The sequence below is a fragment of the Penaeus chinensis genome, chromosome 20 (assembly GCF_019202785.1).
Source record: "Penaeus chinensis breed Huanghai No. 1 chromosome 20, ASM1920278v2, whole genome shotgun sequence".
NCBI lineage: Eukaryota > Metazoa > Arthropoda > Malacostraca > Decapoda > Penaeidae > Penaeus > Penaeus chinensis.
In genome coordinates this window covers 8670491-8677990 of record NC_061838.1, presented here as the reverse complement: position 1 = coordinate 8677990, position 7500 = coordinate 8670491, and the positions used below count along the sequence as shown (strand labels likewise).

General features: G+C 47.1%; 1 protein-coding gene across 4 annotated transcripts in view; it reads right to left on the bottom strand.

Annotated features, from left to right (window-relative positions):
- The window catches only part of LOC125036000 (CAP-Gly domain-containing linker protein 1-like), a 236866-nt gene that overhangs the window by 20206 nt on the left and 209160 nt on the right, over positions 1–7500 (bottom strand). The gene's annotated exons all lie outside the window — the stretch shown is intronic.

Genomic DNA, 7500 nt, shown 5'->3' with positions numbered 1-7500 from the left:
TAACATGTGGATAAGTTTACTTCGCTTAAATAGTACTGAATTCGTAATATTTTAGTCTCTATACTAACGCTTTACCAGGCAAAGACACAAATCCCATATTCACATAAATTTCCACATGCGTACATAAGTGCAGTGTACACACAGTCTAACTGTACATTCCTTTTAAGCTGCTACATACACACACGTCCTCGTCATAAAAAAGGAAAATAAAAACGGCCCGAAACCCTATATCTCCGTACTTCGCAAGCCCCGGAGAAGAAGGAGCGCCAGTTACATCATGCGTTACAATCTCCTGTAATAACATTCCTCCCGTGCGCGCGCGCGAGCTCTCCTCTTAGCGAAATAAAACCCCCGCGCATTCCCTGGCCGGGCTGCTGGGCGTGCGTCCTCTCTCACCTCCATTGTTGTTGTTGGTCGCGTTGCTTTTGTTTTGGCGACACCAGCACTCGGCGGCGAATACACTTCCTGCCTTTTTTCTTTTCTTTTGGCAACAGGGAAAATTACGTTTGTGTGTCTTACCTTACTCATTCACTTTATATACTTTCTTCAATCTCTTTACTTTTATATCATTTATTTATTTCACTATTTTATCTATCAATATTGTCATTCTAAGTAAAAAAAATATTGCCTTTTATATAGCAACCACCTAATGTTGTCGCCAAGCAACGGCTTGTAACAGCTAGTTGATGCAGCGTCTGGCGGAAGGTGAATTGACCACCGGATGTGGCATGAGTTGGCGTCGGTAGCCAGCGCTCCTAGTTAAAGGGACTGTGCCAACTAGCCTTTAGGTAGCCGCTGGCAGTCTGATTTTTGTAAAACGCGGAACGAGTCCCTCAATAAAACCTCTGAAAGCTCTACGGAGAGACGAACGACCTCCCCTCCCAAAGAAAGGGCAGGCGATAAAATGCAGCGAATGCAAGGCGCTGTTACCTGTGCAAGAGAGTACCGAGACAGATGCTGCTTAAATATTTACACTAACTGTCATCGCTGGCATCTTAAAGGGGTGTTCTTTCTTCTGGCCGCTGACGAGAGTGCATCAGCGTCTATCTTCAAGGGGGAGACGAAGATAAACGAGAGAGAGGGAGAGAGAGAGGAAGGGGAAAGTGGGAGAGGAAGGGGAAAGACGGACAGACAGACAAACAGAAAGACCACAAGACAGAGACAGGGACACAGATAGAGAGAGAGTAAAACGAAAGAGAAAAAAGACACAGAGAGAAAGGGGGTCCCTGTATACCACATCACAGCTACCACAACCCCCAGTAACCACAGCCTCCGCCCTCGACACCTCCTCCGGCCCGATCGCTCTCTTCGCCACAGCGCCTCCACACCGAGCAGCCGGCGCCGCATCGAACGCCCCTCCAATGCCACTTCAAGAACAAATCCATCAGTTTTAATGGCCTAAAGTAATCGATCACTTGTGCGACGCTCTAAGCCGTGCTCATAAACAATTATAACGCGCCATAGCAATCACCAATACGAAACAATCAAACCATTAATTGCTAACAATAACCTACGAAGACCCACGATCAACACGCCTAACGACTTACAGCGCGATGGTGGCATGTGGTGTGGTGTAATGTTTGCTGGTGTGGTGTGATCTTATGTGATATGTGGTTTGATGTGATGTTTGCTGGTGTGATGTGATGTGAGGCGACGTGGTGTGGCGTGAATAAATGAGATGAGATGAGAAGCGATGTAATGAGATGAGATGAGATGAGATGAGATGAGATGAGATGAGATGAGATGAGATGAGAAGAGAAGCGATGTGATGAGGTGAGATGCGATGTTACGTTACGTGATGTGATAGCAGTAGTGGTACTGGTCGTGGTAGTCTCACCATAACACAAGAGCGACCGAGTATCGTATTACGGAGGAAAGAGGCAGTTACGAAAACGAAAACAAAGGCATTCACAAAGGCAACGCCAAAATAATAACAAATATGAGAATATAGGTTTCATGAAAAGAAGGAACGAAGATATCGGTAAACAAGGAGGTATTGAGGAGACAGAGAGACAAGGAGAAGATGAAGAGAAATTGAAAATTAAAGACTGCGAGAGAGGAAGACAGAGATACGGAGTGACACACACACGCAGAGAAAGAGAGAGAAAGAGAAAGGGAAAGAGAGGTGGAGAGGGAGAGAGAGGAAGAGAGAGGGAGAGAGAGAGAGAGAGAGAGAGAGAGAGAGAGAGAGAGAGAGAGAGAGAGAGAGAGAGAGAGAGAGAGAGAGAGAGAGAGAGAGAGAGAGAGAGAGAGAGAGCGAGAAAGAAGAGAGAGAGAGAGAGAGAGAGAAGAGAGAGAGAGAGAGAGAGAGAGAGAGAGAGAGAGAGAGAGAGAGAGAGAGAGAGAAAGAGTTAACGGCGTGCCAAGATGGATTTAGGTTTAAGGAATCTCGTGTTTCGAATCTCACTCTAATAATAATAATGATGATAATGATGATGATGATAATGATGATGATAATAATAATAACAATAATAATATTAATAATAATAATAATAATAATAATAATAATAATAATAATAATAATAATAATAATAATAATAACGACAACAAAATAAAAAGATGTAGTATTTCTCCTCGACAAAAGGAGATCCACGTAAGCACAGACTCGAGCTTCTCAACAAATCCGACAGTCACGCCACCAAAGCGTGAGGTTATATTCTGTCCTAGAAATTCTCTCTCGCAACATTGTGATTAAAAAGCCTCTTCTCCCCCCCCCCCCCCCTCCCATCTCCCCTCTTTCCTCTCCTCTCTTTCCTCTGCCTTCTTGCCCTCTCTTCTCTCCACCTCTCCTCTTCTCCCATCTTCCTCTCCCCTTCTCCTCTCCATCTTCTCCCCTTTCTTCCCCCCTCCCCGTCTCCTTCCCCCGCCCCCTCTACAGCCCGCGCAACTGTGCAGGTAAGTTAGTAACCAAAGTATAATCAAATTACAGAGAATTAAGCAGGAGGTGTGTGACTAGACGCATTCCTCCATCTAGTGGGAGGACGGCGATAGACAAATGGGTAGACAAAACAGAGTCAGAAAGGCAGACAGACAAACATCAAGACAGACACTCAGTCAGCCTCTCAATCAGTCGGTCGGCCAGCCAGCCAAGTCAGGCAAGTCAGTCAATAAGGCAACCAGCCAGGCACCGGCCAGCTTCCCGGTTAATCAATCCAGTCACGTGTTCGTTCATCAAAAGCAGCCTTCAATATTCTTGATCTTTCAGGCATAGCATTACTGGGGGGTCGTTATACCTGCGCTGGCGTGGAACAGAAAAAAAAACAAAAAAACACCGAGGATTCCTTTTTCCGAGAAACACGCGAGACGCAGCCAACGAAATCCCAGTAATCGAAAATATTCACACGAACAACATCAACAAGAACGCACCAAAAGAAAAAGAAAAAATGATCGTGAAAATCAATCATGAGTGAAACGACGTCCGCCTTTCTCTCTCGCCCACCTGGAACACCCGTCCCCACCCCCCTCCCTCGCTGCCCCCCTCATGCCCACCTACCCTCCTCCCACCTAGACGGTACCCTCCGAAGTGGACCCCATGACGAAGTAACGACCGTGTCTTCAACTTTCCATTCATGGCACGTTGTTCACATGATACTAATGGCTTGGCAGATCTAGGTATGCCATTGCACGTATAGGAGAGATGGGAGGAGGGAGGGGGGGGTCGAGGTGGTTGTGAATGTGGGAAGGACGACAAGGAGGAAATATATAAGGAGCAAGAGTAAGAAGAGGAACTGAAGGAACAGGGAAAGGATGGCCAAAGGGAAGATATGAAGAGTACGAACAAGAGGAAGAAGCCAAAGACGATGAACAGATTGAAAAGGAAGAGGAACAGGGTTAAGAAGAGATAACAATAACAAAATACAGACAAGTAAAAAGCAAAAAAAAAAAGCAAATAAGATTCTTTAAGAAAAATGGGGGAGGGGAAGACTGCACGATAAAGTTGGAAGAGAGAGAGGGGGGGGGGGGCAAGAGGGAGGGAGAAGTGGAAGGGGATTGAGTAGGATTTGTATTCCCTTCTCGACGAAGAGGTCTGAAAAGCGGAGGGGATTTCTGCGAAGGTCCAAGATGTTTTTCTGTTCGCCATGTCTTCTTTTCGAACTTCCAACTCCTTCGCATGAGACGGAGAGAGAAAACGCGGAAAACGGGAGACGCGTGCGCTGAATGTACGAAAATCTATCATGATCAAAGCATACACTCAGAATCCGACGACAACATAACCAACGCTCTCACACCCCTTTAAAAACAAAAACAAAGACCTATTTCTTAAACAATAAACAACAAGAGCATCACCAACCGCCTCCACACAGCCCCGGGAAAGGCATGTGGAGCGCAGGGCACACCGGGACAGACGGCGACCACACACACTTGACATAGTTCGCTCTTGGGGAACCCTTGTGTGATTACTTCTTATCGACTAACACCACAAATACTTCATTTAGCACACACACGTGCCAGCACACCCACATATACATATATCTATATCTACACACACACACACACACCCACACACACACACACACACACACACACACACACACACACACACACACACACACACACACACACATACACACACACACACACACACACACAAATACACATATATATATATATATAGATAGATAGATAGATAGATAGATCAATAGATAAATATCGCAGGTATATAGACAGCTATTCTCTACATATACAGAGATATATATGTGTGCATGGGTGTGTGTGTGGGGGGGGGGGGGTATGCACATATTGTATCTATGTACTAATGTAACTAAGCATGTAAATATATTGGAAATTCACTTGTCACTTACTAATTTCCTACCACTTTTTTAACTATAATAACAAACGCAAAAACATAATTTACACTAATACAAACAACGACCCAATTTCCAATGACCCAATTACACTAAACAAGAAAAAAGAAAAAGGAAATGAAAGAGAGAAAAAAACAACGATAATGTGTTCTCGAGTGGGAGAACCCGGTCTCGACCTGCCATCAAGTGTCAGCCAGCCAGACAGATAATCCTGCGCTGTAATGATTGGGAAGGGGAAAAAATACGCACACTCACTGAAATACACATCCATACACACAGATACACACACTTCACCCTCATGCTCACACTCATACTTACACTTACGTCTGCACATACGTTTACGCCCACACTCATATTCTCTCTCTCTCTCTCTCTCTCTCTCTCTCTCTCTCTCTCTCTCTCTCTCTCTCTCTCTCTCTCTCTCTCTCTCTCTCTCTCTCACACACACACACACACACACACACACACACACACACACACACACACACACACACACACGCACACACCTTCCACAATTATCATCTCGGATAATGCGATAAGCTCGACATGGCGCCGGGAATCATCGTAATGCGAATCGTCCATTAATTCAACCTCAGTTCCCGCCTCCTCGTTCGGCTCGACATCCTTGCGTTCTTGCCCTGTCTCTTTGTTCTTCTTTTCGTCTCTCTTTCTCGTTCGCTTTTTTTTTTTTCTATCTCTTTTTCGTTCTTCTGTCTCTTTTTATTTTGCCTCTTTTGCTATTAGTCTCTCCTGTTCTCTTTTTTTTTCTCTATTTTTGTCTCTTTCTCTACTGTCTCTCCTCTTTCTTTTTACGTCTCCTCTCCTCTCCTCTCCTCTCCTCTCCTCTCCTCTCCTCTCCTCTCCTCTCCTCTCCTCTCCTCTCCTCTTCTCTCCTCTCCTCTCCTCTCCTCTCCTCTTCTCTCCTTTCCTCTCTCTCTCTCTCTCTCTGTAATATTAAACATCTTTAATATTATACATTTCCGCGTGTCTGCTCTTGAATTCCTTCGCCTCACAATCTTCTACTTTATATCCTCTCCCCTCACCCCCTTCCCCTTCCATATCCCCTCCTCCTTCCCTACCCCTTCCTCTACACTACCCCCCTCGATTCCCCTCACCCCTTACCCCTCCTCTCCCCACCCCCTTCCCCTTTCTTATCCCCTCCTCCCCCTCACCCCCAATTCCGAATGCGGTGTAGGTGTGGCTCGGGGATAATTACATCAACATACAAACATTAGTTACGCCATTATACCCCCATCATCCCCCCCCAACCCCCCATCTCCGGAAGGTTGCCGCCTACAGAATATTTTCTTAAAGGCTTGTGGTGCCATCTTGTCGCCTTTGTTGATACAATTTGCTCTCTGCTCAAAATAACTTTCCCGCACGCTTTCTTTATCTTATTTTGTTTAGATTATTTATATGGATTGGCTCTCCTTCCTCTTCTATTATCTTGTATTCTCTTATTTCCTCTCTTACTCTCGCTTTCCCTCTCTCCTTCTCCCTCCTCCTCTTCAATCTCCCGCTCTCTCAACCTCTCCCTCTCCCTCTCCCTCTCCCTCTCCCTCTCCCTCTCCCTCTCCCTCTCCCTCTCCCTCTCCCTCTCCCTCTCCCTCTCCCTCTCCCTCTCCCACCTCTCTCCCTCTCCCACCTCTCTCCCTCTCCCACCTCTCTCCCTCTCCCCTTTTTTCTCCTTCTCCTCTTCTTCTTCTCTCTCCTTCTCTCTCTTCTCCTTCCATACACCAAGGTAAGACGACAACACGCAATACACACTAATGAAGCTTGCTCGTATCACATAATAAAATTTCTTGTTCGTTAAGCGCCAACAACATAACGAACAGCAATCGCACTCTGTTAACGAACACCTCATGAACTCCACTAACAAACAGCACGAAAGGTATAAGACGTAATTGGAGAATGCAATGACACAGCTCCCAACGCCATGATGCCTCGCCGTCGTCTGAACTGCTTAGTAACTTTACTGATCTTTTTTTTTAAACTTGTTTTTATTTCTCTCTCATTTATTTTTCTTCTCTTTTATTTCCCTTTTATTGGCAAGTTATTAAACCAATTGTAAAAGAAGAAGAAGGAAGAGAGTGAAGAACGAAGACTAGCTTTCGAGGTCAGCGACGCGGGGTTAGTGCCGGTCCCGCTCGCTCCCAGGTCGTGGCGTAGCGTAATTTCTCCTTTCAGAGGCGATAATGCACTTCAACCTATAATCGCATGCAGTCACCCTCCCCCTTCCGTCCCCATCCCGCTGCACGCTTGACTGCTTGCTTACTTGCTTGTCTGTCTATGTTAGTGTCTGCCTGTCTCTCTACCTGCCTGCCTGCCTGCCTGCCTGCCTGCCTGCCTGTCTGCCTGCCTGCCTGCCTGCCTGTCTGCCTGCCTGCCTGCCTGCCTGCCTGCCTGCCTGCCTGCCTGCCTGCCTGCCTGCCTGCCTGCCTGTCTGCTTGCCTGCCTGCCTGCCTGCCTGCCTGCCTGCCTGCCTGCCTGCCTGCCTGCCTGCCCGCCTGCCCGCCTGCCTGCCTGCCTGCTTGCCTGTCTTCCTGTCTGCCTGCCTGCCTGCCTGCCTGCCTGCCTGCCTGCCTGCCTGCCTGCCTGCCTGCTTGCCTGCCTGCCTGCCTGCCTGCCTGCCTGCCTGCCTGCCTGCCTGCCTGCCTGCCCGCCTGCCCGCCTGCCCGCCTGCCCGCCTGCCCGC